We start from the raw sequence: 20,835 nt of genomic DNA on the forward strand, positions 1-20,835 counted from the left end.
TCGAGCTAGGATAATTGTAAAAATAATTTGATCACTACACAGAATAGGTCATGAGATAAATCTTTTGAGATTAATTCTCTCAACATGCCAATTGAAAAGTTCCCGGTCTATCATAGTAAAACTCATTTTTTTGGCAAAATTCGATTCTATTAATCAATATAGTTGCCTTCGAGGGCGATACAGCGATTATAGCGATCTTCCAACTTTGCGTCACCATTTTTGTAGTACAATTCGTCTTTCGCTTCAAAAAAGGCCTCAGATTCGACGATTACTTCTTCATTGGCGCTTAATTACCAGCGAGCTTTTTCTTTAGGTTTGAGAACAGGAAAAAGGCGCTGGGGGCCAGATCTGGCGAATACGGTGGATGCAGAAGCAATTCGAAGCTCTATTCATGCAATTTTGCCATAGTTTTTATTAATTTGTGACACGGCGCATTGTCTTGATGAAACAGCACCTATTTTTTCTTCGAATGGGGCCGTTTTTTAACAATTCCGTCCTTTAAACGATCCAATAACGCTATATAATAAAAAAATATAAACGGTTTTGCGCGTATTCAAAGTGAATACAAATCAGTCGCCATATTAAACATTTTCGACATGAGTCTTAAAATAGTCATTACGCATTCAAATGGTACTTGCTACATTCTAGGTTTATTTTCTGTAGCTCCGACAAATTCAGCAGATTAGGACACTTGGGTATTCCCATAGAAATAGCCTAATAGAAATAAATATATATGTGCAGATATTGCGAAGTTGGCTATGGTATATATCACATTTTCACTGAGAAGAATATAAGCGGTGATTTCCGCTATGTGCATTTTTCAAATTCATAATGCCCTTCTGGAGCTAGAAATTAAGTTCTGAATTTCATGAGATAAAGCATCAACACCAGCCGGCATCATATTATTTAGTCGTATCTCTCTGTTGGGAACTTCGCGATATCTCAATTGAATGGCAAGCAGAAAATTTTGCCGCCATGATGAATTCATAGGATATTCTGTTGAATCAACTGCCGCATCATCGCCATTATTGAGAAACATTTCGTTTCGCCAACAACATCATTCCTCGAATCAACTCTGTTTCATTTTGAATCTCGGACAAAAGATAGAGGAACTGACTAGATTCATATACATATTCATATCATTTTGGACGTGGGTGTTTCACAGTTTGATCCACAACGACGTATGTTATCGATGAATGGTCAAATTGAAAGACGGGTTGCTCTACTGCTTCCATATCGGCCTATTGTGATAAGCATAGCAGATTTTTTCAAGTTTCAATCATGGAAAGATACACGCTTCAACAACTTTTAGAAATTGTTGAACTGTTTCATTAAAATCAGTGATTATTTGTGAATATTGAGAGAAAATACCAGGCAGTAGCCTAATGGAAAAATCACCGGTTTATTTTTCTGAATTTTTCGTTTGTTCTAAAATACACTTCCTGCATAAGAGAGTCTATGGGTTTAACTCAACTTTGACTAGTTTTCGAGATGCAGGGTGTCGAAGTTGAAAAAAGGCATTTCTTCAAATAACATTTTCCGTAGGAAAACATCTTGAATGAAACACTTCTGCGCGACAAATATTGCTTGCCCGTAAAGTGATAATTTTAGACTGGTATTTAATAAAAAATATTATTAGATATGTAGCAACTGAGAGCATCTTGAGAACTATTTGACTTGAAAAAATGATCACTTTTTTCGAAATTTATTTCGTTTGACTCAACCCGTTTTAAACAAAAATTCAATCAAAAACCAGTCTAATATTATCACCTTAAGGGTAAGCATTATTTTTGTCGTGAAGAAGTGTTTCATTCAAGATGTTTTACTACGAGGAATGTTACAAGAAATGGCATTTGCAAACTTGGACACCCTGTATCTAACTAGTCATAACAGGCCAATTGAAAAGTCCCCGGTCCACTATGGCAAAATTCGATTTTATTATTCAACATATTTGCCTTCGAGGGCGATACAGCGATTATAGCGATCTTCCAACTTTTCGATATCATTTTTGTAGTACGATTTGTCTTTCGCTTCAAAATAGGCCTCAGTTTCGGCGATTACTTCTTCTTTGGCGCTAAATTTTTTTCCAGCGAGCATTTTTTTGAGGTCTGAGAACAGGAAAAAATTCGCTGGGGGCCAGATCTGGCGAATACGGTGGATGCAGAAGAAATTGGAAGCCCAATTCATGCAATTTTGCCATTGTTTTCATTGATTGGAGACACGACGCATTGTCTTGATGAAACAGCACCTTTTTTGTCAAATGGGGACGTTTTTCAACGATTTCATCTTTTAAACGATGCAATAACGCTATATAATAATCAGATTAAATCAACTAACAAGTCAAATTGTGTCATGTAGTGTGATTCTGTGACGTCTTTTTCTGCTTGTTGGGAATATTTGTAATGCATTGAGTTCTCTCACTTTCTGTTTGTACAAGGTTCTGCTGATCATTTCACTTGAGTGAATGAATAAACCGATAAAATTTTGAGGGGTTAGTGTTAAGGCAGTCATCCAGCATGAGCCAGACTATGGGCGATATTATAAATGAGAATAGAGTCCTATTTGAAACCATTCGAATGTGAGAGAATGTTAAAATCCACCCTCTTTATTTCTACTGAGGTTGTCAGTGAAAAACTTATTAGATGCGGGACTTCGTTGCAATTTACATAATGCCCCCAAAATGCGGAGAATTCCACAATCAGTGAACCAAGAATCCCTTCATCATTCTCCACTGATAAAGTCCTGGCATTTCTCCTGAATTCAGATTGTATTATCACCTTCAATTACGGTATTCAATATTCCGATATTTCGGCCTGAGAAGAATGACCTTCGAAATTAAGGTTCGTCAACGTGATAATGAAATTTAATAGCGACATAACAACCATTCACACTGAAATTCCTTGAATTATAGAAAAAAGTTGGAAGATTCCTCAGGTCTTTATAAATTCAGAGAATCGGAATTCTTCCTTACGTATCTTGCCTAATTTTTTACCACTCTGCAGTGGATGTTTATCATTCGTTCCAATTTCAATTTCTTCATTATATTCCCTTTGGTTCTTTTTGTACTCTATTGTACAGGGTGTGCAAATTTCGATGTTTTCGCACTACAACTTTTACGCCAGAGGATATAGACAAAATCTGATACCCCAGTCTCTTTCTCTTTTTCTGAGAAACTAACAATTCTACGTAAAAAAGTGCCTGCATAATATTTTGATTTCAGAGCTCTATCATCAGTATCAGCGGAGATATAAATGTTTTTCGATATCGCAGTTTTTCCAATTTTCGCCTCTTACTCGAAACCAAAAGAATTTGGCCAAAAATGAATACTGGTCTCATTAGTTTTTCAGAAAAAAAAACAGAATAGGGTAGGTACTTATTAGATTTTGTCTATCTCCTCTGGTTTGAAAGTTGTAGTGCTAAAACATAGAAATTCGCCCATCCTGTACATTGTGCCATGTACACGAAGGACATGAGCTTTGAAAAACAAAGTCAAAATTATAAATATAATTGAAAATAACATCAAACTGTATGATGCTGAGAATTTTTAATGTATTTATCATTTTGTTGTTGACTTTGTTTTCCAAAAACAATTTGTTCGTTGGGATGTAAAACCGGTATACAGACGTGTTATTGCCTTATTTCTCCCACCAATGTTTGGTAAAACTCAGGCTTTGATTTTTTAACTTGTTATAAAAATATGTTTCTCTTTTTTCCTATAGTGTTCCCAACAAATTGGATTGCTTCAGATTAACTACATTTATGAATAATTAACAACTTTAATCACGTCCAGTATGAATATAAAAAATATAATCCTGCATATAAAATTGACGGGCGATTTTCATGTATTTACCAGTTTTATTATTGAAAATGTCATTCAAATCGAACAAATATTCTGAATAATCTTTCAACACAGTAAAACAAAGGATAAGCCAACTATGCTGACATGTTTCCAAACGATTCAATACCAAATAAAAATTTTATATCAACTATAAGATAAATATTGCCGATAATGTAGAATGAAAATGAGGACATCATTTCATCCGATGAAAACAAATATTTGAAGTTTTTCGTTGGTTCATTCGATTTTTTTTCGTGGATTCGTTTCGAAATTTAATCTAGTAGTCAAAATCGATTTGTAGGGTATCAATTAATCCAAATTAAACTGTCCCAAAATGATTGTCAGGTCGAATAAATGACAGCAATTTTTATTGGAGGTTTGGGTTTTAATTTTCAATATGAACTTTTGGAATCGATATAGGAGAAAATATGTTTCAGCCAACTCGAAACTATCAAATTTTGGTTGCTTCGCCTCATTCGAGAACACAATTCATAAATTTTGATGGCGAAAACTCAAAGATTTATATTACGATGATAGAATGTTTTTGAACCTTACATATTTTTAATATTGTAGGTATATTTTCATTATAATTTTTTTCAATCAAATGCTTTCAGATAATTGACGGTGAAAATAATTCTCGACAGAATTTTGTGCTAATGAATAAATATTCTAGAACACAAAAACTGTAGAAGTAGCAGCAGAATAATTCGAAAGAAAATATTTTCATTCTGTTTGATGAGTAAATATAAATTAAAAAAGTGAAAGTTTGAAGAGTTCGATATCAAATTCAATTGAAGCAATAGGTACCAACGGAAGTTTCATTGAAACTTATTTCAAAGAAAGTATTCATAAACTTTTATGTGTATGTAAAAATGACGTACTCATATCAGAGATCTATTTATCAATAGTTGAGCGCTCATCGGTGCTTAAAGGAAGGGTATAATTGTTACATTGAGCGGAATGACCCCTAACTAACTTCAAGTTGTATTTATGTTAGTTCAACTTCACTATCGTTTAATTTACCCTCAACCAAAATCATATCCCTAATCTCATAATAAGTTGCCGCTTGATCCTGTGTCGTCCAAAATCGTAGCTTTATATCGGAAACAAGAAGAAAGTATCCGGAATCTGTCTTAGTTAGACAGTTAATTAATGAGTGTTCCTTCGGAGGGCAGCTGTTTTTTAGTCATGAGTTAATTGTGTAGCTGAAAAACAGGCCGGCTTTACCCCTATTAAGTTTCAATAAGGTTTGTTGCTTTGTCTCATTCGGACAAATTAGTTCTTCATTTCCTTTCGCTCGCATTCTGACAGAATGTGAAGAAAACCGCACGAACAGTTATTTAACAGTTGAAACTCGTAGGAAATTTATGGACTCGCGTTCCCGTCGAATTTTTTTTGTTCCCGAACTTCCGAATGTTAATTTGCGCAAAGTTGATGAAGTTTTCCGAAAATTTCGCGCGTGTGCTAAATTGGCTGTACACGCTGGTGATTGCGTTATGTTAACGTCTTAAGTTGAATTGAAGTGGTGCGGTGACTTACCCAGGGACACATCACAAAACACGTAACCGAAGAAGACGCGAGTTTGGTGCAGGTTGGCTCTGCGGTAGCTTCCCTGAAAATGTGGAAATGCGGACTGGAAGAGCGTGCTCTTGTTTTGGGGACTTGCGCCTTCGTCCCTCCCCCCTCGCTTCTCCGATCCTGTTGCTTCTTTTAGTTCAGCTGTTCATACTGATACCTCTGGAAATTTCTCCAACAGTCCCCATAGGAAAGGTTCTTAATCGCTATTCATTAAAATTCGTAACAATCGTGCAGGTGCATTCAGGTTTTCCCCAAGTGCGCTCGATCCCCGAACTGAGCGCTAATTCGTCCCGTCGGCGATGTTTGTGTTTATACCTCCTCAAATTCGATTCTGACTAGAAAGTTTCTAGTGTAGGTTCGGATCTTGAAAATTTGATTAGGGCCACCTTTCAACATAGACCTCATAATGATACCTCAGTTAAACAGGGTTAGGGATTCATCATCCAAGTAGCTCGACATTTTAACCAACTACTTGACTTTAAAATCAAGCTCGTGAAAAATTACATACTTGGGCTTGATTTGACTTGATTTTAGATATTTATTGCTTGACTTGATATTACTTGAGCTTGATATGCACGCGTCGCACGGCTTATATTTCTGCTATCTAGTGCGCGCTTAGACTAAATAAGGGTATTTCTCGAGCGCCGAGAGACTGAAGCTTCCGCCAGTGTGACTTAATTGGTAGTTTTCTCACATTTCTAAGAAATCTATTGGTAGATTATGATAGTTTCAGAAATATCTTTTCAAGCTTGGCCATAATGGCCAAGGATTTTTTATCAACGCCAGCATCTTCAGCTCCTGTTGAAAGACAATTTTCCAGAGCTGCTCTTACAGTCACAAAAACCCGAAATAGGTAAGGCGACAAATCTATAAGATGCCTCATGTGTCTTATATCCTGGATGGAAAATTGAGAAATCAAACCAAGCCTGGATGTTTCTCAATATTAAGAAACTCTATTTTTTCATTATTTTTTATTTGGTTATGCTTTATAGTGATTTGATTTATGTTTCTATTTCAAAAGAGTTGATATTCATGGTTCTTTTATACAATAAGTTTAATAAATGAAAGTGTTTTTTGCAAGGTTCCTTCTCATTTCATCATATTTTTATTAATGTGACAATTCACAATAAACTGCTAAAAATCAAGTAGCTTGATATGATTCAAGTACTACTTGACTTGAGCTTGACTTGAAATCAAGCCAAGTAGCTTGAAAACTCAAGCCACTGAAAACTGAAAGCAACTTGAGTTCTTTTAGATTTGGAGAAAAGTATTCAAGGAGCCCAGATTTATTTTTTCCTAATAATCATTTACCAGAAATCAGATCGTATATAACTTTCTTGATTCCTTCTTGTGTTACAGGTTGTCTCTAAACTGTTTCAAATATTTCGCTATATCTTGGGTTTCCGTTTGAGCTATTCGAAAAATTCTTAATTTTTTTCCCATTAATTTTTATGATTTAAATGAAACTCATAACAGATCATAGAAATTAATAACCGTTTCAGAGATAAAGAGCAGAGTTGGTGTTTCTTAAATGGGACACCCATATTTTTCAACGCAATGTCATCCGTTTCAAAGATATTGAACTCTTTGACTTCATATTTATGATGGGACACCCTATATATCCAAAAATTTTTCATTTATTTCAAGATTTCATTCATTTTATGTCCATTATATAATTCTAATCAAGTCCTATACAATGTGTCCCATTTAAAAAACATCAACTGTCCTCTATTATCTAAAAGGATAATTACTTTCTAATTAAATAAGACACCCTATGAATGACTTGATAACAATAACACAATGAACACAAAATGTATTAAAACTCGAAATTTTTATATATAGGGTGTCCCATAAAAAAAGTCGAAATCTCAATATCTTCGAAACGCATCACTTTTTTGAAAAACCCTTAGATAAAGGGATACTTTTCGACAAACATACAGCTAAAAAACTGCGTTGAAGCACTATTTTTCCTCCACATCTCTGAAACGGCTATTCATTTCTAAGATCTGTTATGAGTATTATATAAACCATAAAAAGTACTGAAAAAAAGTTTTTGAATTTTTCGAATATCTCGAATAGAAAGCAAGATAGAGCGGAATATTTGAAACGATTATTTTTTCAGAAACGTCCGGTAACTTGAAAACGAATCAAGATATCTACGATTTGCTTTCTAACATCTTATTATTCCGAAGAAAGAGATTGGAGGTCCTTATGTCTTATAGTTCTCGAGATGCTATCAGTGAGCATCGATTTTGGGACACCTTGTATTCTTGTACGACAACTAGTTAATCTAATAATGTCGTTCATGAATTCCTCTCAAATTGATTTCAATATTCGACAATTCTAAACGTTTTTGAAGCGTGTATCTTCCACGATTGAATGGCAGAACTTACTGACCTCAAATGGCAGAAAAAATATCAAAAAATAATTCACAGTATTACCATTAGGAACAATTCAAAATGAATTATTTTTATCGGAAAACCCTACATGTGTCGAATGTAGAATTCCAGGCTTAAAAGATCCTGACGATAAGTTGCTGCTTTTCTCTAATTTTTTCACGAGTGTATCGGAAAGTTAACAAATATTGTTTGTGGCTAAGAGCGGTTCTCTTGAGGCTTCAAGTTAAATATCAGTCGAAGTAAATGGGTACAAAAGCTACCCATTTGTCCTAAGGCAATCGTTGTGGCTTAATGTGAATTTCTAGAGTTGACTGGCTTGCCATTTCAAATTCAAAGTGGAAAACTACCATTGTGTATCATGTCATATTCCTATTTGTTTTGACTCCGAGAACTTCACTCTGTGAAGTTCAACATTGTGGAACAATTGGGCCAAAAACAGGAAAGGCAAACTCATCAAATTCAACACAAATAAAATAGAAATATTCTGGACACTGAAGTATTTTCCTTCGATGTTCTCCAAGAGAATTTCTAAACATTTCCTGATTAATCCTGCCTTCAACACAAGGGAAAAAAAGGGGAAAGTGGTTGAAATTTCTTCAAAACTAGCTTTCACATTATGCTAGAATCAATTATCCACATTATCAAATTAATCAATATTCAATTGCAGCGCTCAACTTCAGCTCTATTATGATATAAATAGACTTCATTCATTTTTAATTCAATAATCAATAAAATAAATAATTTCCATTCAAATTCATGATTGATTAAAATTCAATTACTCTCATTATAATATAATTGAAACCTTAGTATCATGCAATCGTTGTTTTATTCCAGTTGTGACGTAATTACCTTCTTATTTTAATACCATCATAAGTTCATGATATGCAATTGTAAACTCATCAAAATAACATTTGATAATTTATCGTCCAATTACAATTTGATTATAATTTCACTCAACTTATAGTACAAAATCAATTTAATTATTAATTAAACTAAATTTTGTTTTAAAGTTGAAGCAAGATTCCGTGAATTATAAGATGATCACAAGAAAAACATCGTCGTATCCAACATTTTAGATTTCTTGACACATCTGTTACGATTGTAGAAAAATAAAAGATTTGACGGTCATGGCCAAGAAGTTCTTCAAACAGCATCAGATCTAACTGCCATAAATCCGATAGAATATGATGAAAGTGTGCTAATAGCCGAAAGCTACAAGTGAACTTATCATTTTGAAAGCTTTTCAACACTGTGTTGGAGATTCCGATGACGGGCCAAGTAACAAACTGTGATTCGTCGATTCGCTGGTTAAATTTAGATAGCGTGAAGTCCATATCACGCGATATCACCTTTGAGAGCGTTGTGACTGGAGTGGCTGAACCTGATGAAATTATATTCTCGCAGTCTCTCATATACGGTGCATCGTCGCCCAGAATTTCATTTTTCCTTTGAAAAATATTAATATCCACATTGAGAGCACGAGTTGATATTGAATGGGTACTAAAAGTTCTCATCCGGGCATTTTGAATTACAAGTCAACCGTGGAACTATGAACTCTATATATTTCTGTAGCATTCAAAACCCTTGCCCTGGAACTTGAACAATGTCAATTGAATCAAAGGGTAACTCCACACTTAGCGAAATATACAGGCATTCCATTAACATTAACAGGATCGTAAATCATTTGGACAGAAAGTCATCCATATGGTTCACCGATGGATCAAAATCAGAGAGAGGTAATGGCATTGTGATATAAGGACCTAAACTGAGGATCTCTAAAGCCCTGGGAAGTGAGCCCTCGATTCTACAGACCGAGATAATGGCTGGTTATGTATGCGCCCAGGAGTGTCTCAAAATGAACCTCAAGAGGGCGCATATCTACATCACCACGGACAGCCAAACCACACTGAGATCCCTGGAATCGTACTGCCAGGGGTGTTTCTGTGGGCTAGGAAAAGACCAATATAAAGCTGCGTTCCAGCTATGGGAGTTGAATAACAGGATAATCCACTCCTGGACTTGCTCAGCCAAATAAATTCGTGACGATTTCACCTACCTACACCAAAAAGCTCTTGAAGCTGTCACGAGCCGAGCTTGGGTGATGGTGGGACTGCTGACGGGGCACTGTCGGTACAAACATCATTTGTACCGTATGGGAAAGTCAGCAGACGAGATTTGCAGGCTCTGTGGATCGGAAGCAGAAACAGACGAACACACGGTATGCAAGTGTCCAGAGCTGGCTGGCTTAAGAACCATTCATATGCGTTATCAAGAGTCATGTTTTAAATCTGAAGATGCCTAACACAGATTCAGGTGAAAAGTCAGATGAGCAACAAAAGCTAATGTAGGATTTCACATATGCCTACTTATGCGTTTCGTCCCTGGCACACACACCGGACTCATCAGTGTGACTTTGGTATAATTGTGTGTGCCGTGTCACAGACGCTTGGGTAATTTATTATTATCGGGAGCCGCCGGGACTCGAACCCGGCACCTTGTCGCATCTCGGTGAGTGAGTCTACCTCTTAACGTCTAGGCTACTGAATGCTGTGTTTATTGTTGCTATGTGGAGCTTTATGAGAAGCCGCCACACTAAAAATACCAGAATGCTTTCTGTTCAGATGCAGTGAAGAAAACATTGTCAAAATTCGGAGTTCTACATTTTCTTGATTCAATTCATCTGGAAATTGAAATGAGGAAATGCCAGACAAAGTGAGAGGCTTAGTTGATAGTAAACAGAATACGAAAATATGGACAAAGAAGGGTAAAACATGCGAATGGGGCATTCGTAATCAGAGCAACAATCATCGCCAGCAGCTCCCTACAATTCCAAAAGAACTGTTAACGTTGAATTGAAATTCCATGAGAACAATGGATGTTATTTGCTTTTGGTCCATACCTATTAGTGCTTGTACATCAACCAGAGTGTTAATTGAACACTGAAATGACTCAATTACCTCTTGTTATAGGTTGCCGGCGCACAAATGATTATACAGTTATCCCCTGAAAGTGAAATGAATTATTGTAAGAGAAAATAGAAGAGAATGGAGAAAAATTCAACTGCAAGCCTCTGTGGCGGATATTTTATCGTTGTAATGTAGCAAAATTGTGAATATGAAACAGATAGGCTATCAAATGAAGTGTTATTTATGGTTGGCGCTACTTCCGTTTCAGCCATAATTCACAAACATATAAAACTCTTTAATTTTCACACAGCCAAGCTCGTTCGAATAAAAATGCAAGCGGTGTATGACGGTGACTGCATTGTTCTAAATCTCGTAATTCGTTGCTGTTTGGTGTTTTGCGGGTGGCTTTTTGAGGAAGAAATGTGGCTCCACAGGATCTAGATCATTGTTCAGCTTTCAGGAAGAAGTTTCGTATAGGTCAGCCTATTTCAATGATATATTATTTTTGTTCTCTGCGGTCTCAAATTTATGCACAATTATGGCTAGCGGATTTTTTCATTTATATAGAAAACGAACCATCGAACGGATTCTGTATATTCTTCTGTTTCTATGGAACAAGCGAGCAAAAAGACACCATTGGAATTCGCAGGTTCCTCTAAATCACTTCTTCTGTATCTTGGAATTTGTGTAGCCCTATTCTTGCATGTGAGAAAGCTATAGCTCTAGTTCTTTTTTTTTTTAGTGTCCCCTCTAGTAGAGATTAGTGACAACCATGGCAAATTCGTCATCCAGAAGTGTTTTCTCCTCCTTCTCCCTCTATTTGGCCTTTTGTGAACAACTGGAACAATTAGTACTGATTTCAATATACATACACTGTTTCCGTGAAGTATGGAACAAATTCATTTTTAGCTAAACAGACCATTTTAAGAAATAATCCTGAAACACGTCGATTTTTTATTTTAATTTAACGTGTTTTAAAATAATAATCTAATATACAGGGTGAATTACTTCCGAGTAATGACGCCGCCGTAATTTTTTTTAAATGGAACACCCCCATTTTGTCTCAATTTTCCGATTACTCTAGCTGAGCTGAATCCAAAAATGTATCACATATTGAATCCAATTGGTACAGGGTGTACAAAAATACAATAGTTTTATGTGTGCTCATAAAGTAGCGCGTAACATTCTTTATTAGTTAAATTAACAATATTATCAGAAATACTTATTGTCTAGCGGCAATTGGTTTGAATGTAACACCCTGTAGTTTGTTACATTTTTAGATTAATAAAAATCATAAATATATGCCTAGTCATTGCTCCTAAATGATCAACCTGTCATATACAGGGTGTCCGTTATTAATCTCCAAATATGAAGAACTTCCAATTTTTCTATCTCGATATTTTCAAATGTTCTTCGACGCGCTATGCAAATGACCGAAGATAATCTGTGGTTCAGAGAGTTGTAATTATTGACTATAAGCAAGAATTTTCCATCGCCCAGTCGAAGTTATTCGCTCAAAATTGGAAGCTTACCATCATTTGGGCAAAACGATAGAACTCAAAAACCCATTCTATCTGAATCCCCCATTTATAAAAGTTCATATTTGGAAAATTTGCCGCGTGAAATTCAACTATTATCTAATCTCCCATTCCTATTACTGTCCGAGATCATGGGCCAAAAAAAAATCGCGTAATAGCAGATCTCCTATTGTTTGATCCCTTTTCATTCTTTTGTCCTAGGGTTGAAATGAAAAATCTGGCACATATAAAGCGCATTAGGCATCAATCTGATTGAAAATCTTCATCCAAGCATATCACCGTTGTCTGCGCATTTATGATACGATTGATTGGAAAGATATTCGACGATTATTCAAATGAATTAGTTTATAGGCACTCTATAAACGTCAGTGATAGTTAGATGGTTGAATGGAAAGAGAAATTTGAATTTCTCATATCCCGCAATGACCCTGCCAACTCCATTATATCTGAATGTTTATCGTCGTATTGACATTTCGATTTATGAAATAGGGATTTGGCCACGATTTATGGCTTAGCAGTCGGTAATACGGGCCTGGTAGGAAAAAAAAATGGGGGACAGACCATAAAAATATTCAGATATACGAGTGTAGGTCCCCATAATGGTGTCGGACTCACGCCCTGACCGCTCAATTTTAATCTGAATGTTACGACTAGCATCTACAAGCTATATCCGGTCTGAAGACCAGATTGGTCCATTTCCAGAGCTATCCAAATTATTAGATCCGGAAATATTCAGAATAAACCATTTTTCCTATAACTGCTATGAAAAGTAGCGTATTCTTCATAGTTTACTCAATTTGAAAACTATGTATTGCTCATACTGTGGGAAATATTATTTCTCACGGCACTTTGCCCACACCTCGCTTGGCAGACCAATGAAATTGGGCTTTCGAGTCGTTTCTATGGAAACGCAATAAATTAGCACATTACTGTCAACGAAGGCCATTTTGATTTGAATCAAGTCCATTACTTGAATTATTAAAATTTGTGCAGTTGTAGGTAGAGTATAGTGTGCAACATGTGTGGAGAGTCCAACTTTTCTCGCGAGTGTGGAAATTTGTGGCACGAGCCTGAAAGTCGAGTGCCGCAAACACACGAGCGATATTTCTAGATAACATCGCGCATATACCTAGACAATGGCTCATATCTCTATTCAATCCGATACCTTCAGTAAAATATCCAGGAAAGTGCAATGATTACAGGCTAATAAGCCTCATGAGTAAAGTACTAAGTTTTGGTACTTATTTGCCCAATCTGTAGCGGATATTAATAAAGATTCGATAAACTGTTGTAAGCATTACAAAAAAGTAGGACTACAAGAAACACCCTGTATCTCGAAAACAAAGCGTTTACGGGCCCATGTATAGGACATCTTATTCTTCAAATTATTCAAGGAATCAATCAGTTTTCTTCCAGGAACACCCTGTATAAGATAAAAATAATCAAATCGATATTCAAATAAATGCTATTATTCGAGTAATTTTTGGTTCAAACTTCGTTATTGAACCTTTCTTTCTCACAATTCAGATATGAGTAAATGTTGTCGTCAAAAAATTATTTTTCGATTACCCCCCCCCCCCCCAAGTAAAAAAAAGATCTACGCCCTTGAGTGAAACAATTCTTACTTACGTAATAAAATAGCGGAATTAGAATAATTGTATTTAATATCAATTCCTAAAGAATATATTTCAACCTAAAGTCAGAAGGATCCCCTAAAAAAATTAATTGTGTTTGGAAACATCGAAGGATCGCTTCTAAGGGATGATTTTGTTTGCCAAATTATTGTCGGGCAGTTTAGATTGACTATTTCAGGAACGACATGTTCAAAGCCACAGGCAGGTCTGCAGTCATGACATCCAATGGTTGGTTACATAAGGACAGGTTTCCTCATTGCCTACTTACCTATATAACATAATCCTTTACCCTGCCACTCAAAGGCTCCCTCCATTCCTGTAAGCTTAATGTCATAGCGTCTTGCCCTGTCACATACTTTGATGATCTCTCAAAGCACCTACCTCATGCTCAGTTCCTAACATAACAACACAATTTTTCAATGAAAGGAGGGCTACCGAAAATTGTTGAGGTTCCATGTATAAATTTTCACCTATCGTGCGTCTACTTAGATACATTCATGTATAGCTCTCCATTTGAGAAATTGGAATTCCTAGATTCCATCATCGAGAAATTCAAAATAGTTTACCAGAATTACAATGTTGCTCTTTCTATATAAGTAGGAGTGAAGCAGATGAAAAGTTCACCTGAACAAATTGTTCATAAAAAGGACAAGCTGAGATGAGTCATAATTAATCCTTTTCAAATTCCATACCTTTAATTGACAATAAGGGGGTGGGGCTAAATTATTTGCTACAAAAAGGACACCCAGTTGGACGAAAAAAAATTTCTCCAAAAAAAATTATAACAGAGCTGCCACATATTCTGACTGTCAAATTAGTTCGAATAAGATTCATTCTTCAAGTTTATGTAGTAAAATACCTTAAGAATAATTTCAAGCATCACTTTTTCGTGGATTTTCCCTTGATTTATTTCAAAAACAATTCGAGGATACAGAGCGAAAAGATAAAGTCGGCTCATCCACCAATAATATTTTCAACTTCAAGCGAGCATTTTATCCATCTTGAAGACTTGAAACTAACGTTTCATGAATAATTTTTGACTAACAGAAGCATTAGGTCTCTCATATTATAGAATGACCATTTCAAAAGACAACAGGAGCGATGAGAAAAAATTTGGTGGATTCGCATGATAAGTTGATTTGTAGCAGTGTTTTCGAGATTATTTGTTTATTAGCTGTGATTGCGTATCAGACTCATCTTCATATTGTTAAAAAATTTTGAAAAAAATCATAAATTCTATCATTTTTCTGGATTGCAGGTTTACAGCAGTCAATCTGTAAATCAATGTTCATATTTGAAATAAGAGCAATTTCCTCCTAATTGTTGAATGAACACATTTAATCTCTGTAGGAACAATGATGACAATTTTTTTCATTAGTTGATAATGAGTCTAACCACCTCTAGATCTTCCACGTACTGGAAAGCGCATCGAGTCATCTATTGACTACACGCTGAACTAAAATCATAACAAGCAGCAGAAATCTGTGTTTGTACGCAGGCAGATGGATGTATTGATTTTCTCTACAACCTCTATGAAAAAGTATTCTTTAAGAGGCAAACTAATCTGACGAATTTCACCACGAGTGATATTAAATGGTGAATTTCTCTTTTATGCTTTGGAACGCAAGTACAGATGAAATGGCAAGTTTTGCCAATAGATGGGGCTGATTTATATAAATACAATTATGTCCTAAATCGTCATGAACGATTTGAATTTCAAAAAACTACAAATTTCGAACGAAGATTAATAATTTCCAGATCATTTGAAATTATTATGGTGTTTCAGAAAAATCATATTCATTATATTATATAAACACTCAATACTAAAAAGATATTGAATATCTTTGTACGAGGATTACAATAATTGTTTTCGATATAATCTTACGAGTAGGTAGAATTATCGCTGGAATAAAAAAATTGTAAACTATTCCAAAAAACAAAATAATCATCTCCAATGGTCAAGTTTCGAAAACACTCGACAATTTAATCGCAATATGTTCAGTGGTAATGAATTCAACTGATCAATTCATCATTATAATTACAATAGAATCGCTGAATGATATAACCGCTCAAATAATTTCAATTGTGATTTCGAGAGTCTGCTAAATTGTTCATTCGTATGCCAAAACACTCCGTTTTGTAGATTTTTTATATTTGAACTTTCCTTATTGTTTTATGTAGGCTGTGTTACTGTGTCCCATCAGGCACATATTTGCTAATTGTTCAACCGACAACAATAGTAAAAATAAATATTGTCATAGGTCTGAAGAGTTCACGTCTTTTTCATTAATTGCAATGTCATCAGTTTAGACTAGATGAATTGAATGCAATTGAAGTTTTTTTCATCAACAATAGTTTGGTTGAATTTGAATTGTTGAACTACAGTCTTCAGTTGCATATGCAATAACCCTCCGAAACTTACATAATAAATTGAATTGCATTTCCATGAATCGTTATTCAGTACATTTTGAAAAGTGAATCAACAAAATAGTGAAGTTTGTTTACTGGGAAATTTCCAGGGAAATATCCTGAACTGCCTCTGATATTACGATTCATTATTTCGAAGAATCTCGGTGAATAAACACTGATACGTTAGTAATAAACGCCAACATTAATGTCTTTGTTTTCAGAAAGATTTAGAACTTTGCATTTCCCAAATTATTACACTGGATGATTGCAAATCAGATCATTTTTCCGAAATCAGAGCACATTTCAAGGTAACAATAAAGAGGAGAGCATTGATACGATGTTTTCGAAATGAATATTAACACCAATACAGATCAACAATTCCTAGAATGTTCTTATCACAATAATATTTTTTGTTTACTGGAGAGGACATAATCTTCAAGGATTGCCAGACTTGGCAAAACTTTTTCTCGAAACAAACTGGATTGGGTGAAAACACTCATCAATCTGAGGTCAATTGTCCAGTTTCTCTTGAGTCTTCTATGAGGTTAGTCCTGAAGTTGTTGGATAAGAGGATTTATGTCTGATTCCAGCCTGTCATGCTATTAAACACATCGGTTTTTAACCAAGTCTTTGACTTAAGGTAAATTCAGATCATCGTGTTGCATCTTCGCAGTATGTTCAGGTGATCTCCATTTCTAGCTAGTATAACTGTAGCATCTGCATACATGTTTGGTCCATTCAGTTGTGGTTAGGTCTGCAATGTATAAAAGATAGTGGAGGGTCCAATAGACTCCCTTGGGGCATACCTCTGCTCTAATTTCTTCTCCGTTGAAATATCGTTGTCAAATTTGGCTATAAAGGTTCGATTTCAATACTATGAAGAATTATTGGATCTTTTTGCTTGATTTTGTCAGAATGAAGTGAACTCGTGCTGAATTGGCATTTTCAACTGGAATTTTGTTGCGAGTCTCAACATTTTTTACAATATCAGACGTTTGTTATTTTGAAAATCCGAAAAGAATCATGTTCCTTATAGAAATGTCTTTGAAAGCTTAGAGTAATTAAATCGATTTTGAATTCAAACACAAGTCGACTAATTCTCACTACAATCAATAAGACAAGTAAACTCGGAAAGGACAGTACATGTTCAATAATTCAATCGTGATATTGTTATGTATATACGTTCATTAACCTCCATATGTCACTTGGTTTCAATTATCAATTCTCGTAATTCAAAAGTCAGCCTTGAGAACCATGCTCGGTTCATCTGCCAAAACGTCTTGTCAAGGTTATTTCAAAAGACAAGGAATCCTTACAACCTCGGTACTTTCTATCTTCAAATGTATCCTTTTCCTGACGAAATATGGACATTACTTTTAGGGCTATAGGAATCTGAATAATACAAAACGCATTTTTCTAATTTCCGATGTGCTCTCTGGTGTAAACACAAAAAAATGTGGAATATATGTGCCTCAAATGCTTCAATAAGCTACCAAAAAAATTTCAAGCCATATCTGCTTTCAAAGAGTTCAATAATGCTACTCGAAAGCTACTACTAAACCTTGAATCTTACTCTTTAAGTGAGTATCTGGATACAAATCTTCAAATTTGACTTATTTTTTGTTATTTTCTATTTCAGTTCTTTTTTGTGCTGAAACAAAGTCCAATATTTCAAACAGACAGGATATATGTTTGTGAATACCTAGATCTTTTCTCATGATGAATTGTCAACTCCAATGGTTACCTGGAAATAAGAGTCAGTGTCCAAATTTTAGGAATTGTTTTAATAGAATGAAAAATCATAATTTCGAGATTTTTCTCGGGAATGAGTCATTTTAACGGATGTTTTGTCGTCTACCGAGAAAACAAACGAGTTACGCAATATATCGCCAAGTTTCTAAGTAATTTTCTATTTCCCAGATCACTAACAACAGTTGTATTGGTACATCACCAGATGATTTACTGGGAAAACACAAGAATTGAACCCATAGGACTTGTAATTTCAATTCGGAAGGAATACGCAAATATCAGATTGGAAAATAACAAAATTAATTATATATTATAACCGCAACATGTGAGAAAACAACATTGGATACGACACGAGCTGTTATGAAATGTTTTTACCAATGTTATTCATCAGGAATAATAATAATTGTTGTGTTCTATTTCGTCTCCTGATGATAGTTCATGTTTTGATTATTTTATCGAGGCTCATAGCTAGGATCAGAAACGGTAAACATTGCGTAAGATTCAGATATTTTATTTTCCTCCTTGTGTCGACACAGGTATATTTCCCAATTAGACATCACAATTTTACCGATAATTCTATTCGTGTGGTAGCAATAGGGAAATGTCAATACTCTCATTATAACAAGCTGTAACAGGATTCTGCATTTTCCTCGAATCCTATACAAATTGAATGTTATTTTCAATTTTTTTTTTAATTCAAATCATTATATTCTCAAATTCATAAGCAGCTTAGCTTAGTTATTATTTTCCTGGAATTACCATTATCGCGATCGATGAACCGAAATCATTATTCCCAGTTGTCAATTGTTTGGGGAAACAAAATGAAATTTTCATTGTTTGGAGTTGAAAATCTTCTGCCTCTAGAACTTTATCCTGGAACTTCGAGAACTTATTAAAAATAGTTAATTGCATCGCAAATTCAAAATGCACGGTTTGAACCAGACAAATTCATCAAATTAATTTAAAAAAAAACTTTCTTGAGAGGTTTACCTGCAGGTATCAGAAAGATGCATTTCTGTCGATGATCGGATGAGAAAAATTCTGTTTATCAAATTTGCATACGTATGTACGTCATTCTTCGTCCAGGAACTCTCTTATCGAAATTTTCATCAAACCTTATTCTTTGAAAATAGTTTACTCAAAGACTGATTCAACGCCAAGAAATACAAGTTGAGAAGAGTTTGGATTACAATACTTTTCAGTATATGAGATACTCATGACTCCCAGTAAGTGAGAGTCTTCAGTTAATGCTAGAATGACTTTTTACGTCCAATTCAAGATGTTAGGAAGACCATTTTGTGGAGATTTTCAGATTATTTTGCAGGTGTTTCTCAATCAGAACTTTCGATAACTTTTCTTTCCATGTTGCATTACATCAGATACCAGCTTGAGAGACTGTCAATTTAATGTATTTCCTTTCGAAGCATGAAGACATTTTCGGTATTTGAATTTGAGAGCTAAAAGAAAATGTTCCAAAGTCGGAGCTTGTTGATTTCCACATATTTTTCAGCATTACTACAAAAACTTATGATTCCTCTGATAGGTATATGCTACACTATGAGGAGCTGAAATATTGGGGTTTTCAAATAAAACATAATCATTTATAAAACGATGCAAATATTCACTATATACATCAATTAGGATAGGTATCAATTACAGATTGAGATAACAAAATAGATAAGTGACCATAGCTTCTCTTCTACTACACGTTATGATAATTGATAAGCCAAGAAATGCGCAGTTGAGAAGAGTGTGAATTACAAAACTTTTCAGGATGAGAATCTCATGACTCTCCGAGATTGACCCAAAAAAATTCTGAAATGACTTTCAACGTCAAATTGCAGATGTGTTGATTTTTTTTTGTGCAAATTTTCGAGGTTAATTCGCAGGTGCTCAAAATACTACGATGAGAACGTTACGTTTTGAAATCCAAAGCTCCACTGCTCATGTGCTTTTGCGCGCGTGTATCATCTCACATAGTCGATCTCAGCGTGTGTCAAAGTTCCTGATTCCCTTGCTCATGACGCAGATAAGTATTGTAGGAATTTTAGGAGGCATTGCGCAACATTGTGCTGGTCATGGACGCTTCGCGTGTTTTGAAATTTGATTTCGTCAATGGCGTAGCATCTTTTGGGAAACCACCGAATTGAAACAATATATTTGGATGTCATCCTCTGCGTGTTACGTTGATGACAATGTTACAGCTTGCGTTAGAACAGTCGCTTGTAAATTATTGATGCCAGATTGGATTGCTTGCCCTTAACTAGAACAAAGTCTCCTCAATTAATCAATCCACTTATTTGAACTTGAATTGTTGAAAATCTCGAAGGTCTGCGTATTACAACAAAAAGTATTTCACCATGCTTTGTTCCGTAAGCTATATAGAAGTTTCATATCTATTTATCTGTCAGTTTTTTCCTAGAAGCGCTGCTTATAGCACGTTAGTCCTAAGCTTCAAAATATACTTGTCCAAATATGGATTCATAAACTATTTGTGAAAGAAAGTCTTCGCTGAGTGAAAAGCAATCGGCGAAAGTCGTCAAAATCGACCAAAACGCAGTTGGCAAGGTTAATGCATCCTGATTTTGGGACGTACGTGGTATATAGTTCATTCACTATTCTGACAAATGTAAAACCATCAACAATTAATATTACATAACTTTATCAGATCCATTATGTTCAGAAAGAACGTCTTCAAATGCAAAAAATATACCTTTGTCACAAATTGCGTTTCCAACAGCTTATTCTTCAGATCTGGCCTCCAAAGATTACTGACCTCAAAAT

General features: G+C 35.1%; 1 protein-coding gene across 1 annotated transcript in view; it reads right to left on the reverse strand.

The window, feature by feature from the left end:
* Positions 1 to 5,461, reverse strand: part of LOC123686208 (lachesin-like) — a 99,271-nt gene extending 93,810 nt beyond the window's left edge. Inside the window, exon 1 of the mRNA XM_045626222.1 lies at positions 5,378 to 5,461. The gene's annotated coding sequence lies outside the window, so the exon portion shown is untranslated. The remainder of the gene's footprint in view (positions 1 to 5,377) is intronic.
* Between the last annotated feature and the right edge of the window lie 15,374 nt (positions 5,462 to 20,835).

This window comes from Harmonia axyridis, chromosome X (assembly GCF_914767665.1).
Source record: "Harmonia axyridis chromosome X, icHarAxyr1.1, whole genome shotgun sequence".
NCBI classification, from domain to species: Eukaryota; Metazoa; Arthropoda; class Insecta; order Coleoptera; family Coccinellidae; genus Harmonia; species Harmonia axyridis.